This window comes from Octopus bimaculoides, chromosome 4, assembly GCF_001194135.2.
Source record: "Octopus bimaculoides isolate UCB-OBI-ISO-001 chromosome 4, ASM119413v2, whole genome shotgun sequence".
Lineage (NCBI taxonomy): Eukaryota > Metazoa > Mollusca > Cephalopoda > Octopoda > Octopodidae > Octopus > Octopus bimaculoides.
In genome coordinates, this window is record NC_068984.1 from 132,635,981 (window position 1) to 132,636,755 (window position 775).

Here is a 775-nt window from a genome sequence, read left to right on the forward strand (position 1 = left end):
CGTCATATATATGTATGTGTGTATGTATATATATATATATATATATATATGTGTGTGTGTCTGTGTTTGTCAACCGATGCTGGTGTGTTTACGTCCCCGTAACTTAGTGGTTTGGCAAAAAAGAGACCGATAGAATAAGTACCAGGCTTACAAAGAGTAAGTCCTGGGGTCGATTTTCTTGACTAAAAGGCGGTGCTCCAGCATGGCCGCAGTCAAATAACTGAAACAAGCAAAAGAGTAAAAGAGTAATTGCAAACCTCCTTAATTTCAATGTTTTGCTTCTAAGTTAAGCCTTTTCCTGTGCAAAGCATTTTCATAAGTTTGTCCTAATCATTCAATGCTTGCTTTCAGACTTTTTAGTTAGCCCTTGTTTTATAGATCCTAAGTAATATAAAGCTTTCCTTTCATAAGCCTCAAGTTACTCTGGTGGTTAAAAAAAATTGGAAGTGTATATCATATATGGTGCATGGACATCAGGCAAATACATCCTGCACATCACGTGATACACAGGACAGGCAGAGTGTTAAAAACCAGGCAGTTACATCTTTATCTTCTATCTTTTACTGGTTTCAGTCTTAGACTGTGGCCATGCTCGGGCACTGCCTTGAAGAATTTTAGCCTGGTACTTATTCTGTTAGTCTCTTTATGCCGAACCGCTAAAGTTACAGGGATCTAAACATACCAACACCAGTTGTCAAATGGAGGTAAGGGATGAACAAAGGCACTAAGAAACAAACACACCACATATATATATATATATATATATATATATATA

General features: G+C 36.9%; 1 protein-coding gene across 1 annotated transcript in view; it reads left to right on the forward strand.

Moving 5' to 3' along the window:
- The window catches only part of LOC106878946 (putative uncharacterized protein DDB_G0282129), a 20,003-nt gene that overhangs the window by 9,068 nt on the left and 10,160 nt on the right, over positions 1 to 775 (forward strand). The window lies entirely within an intron of this gene.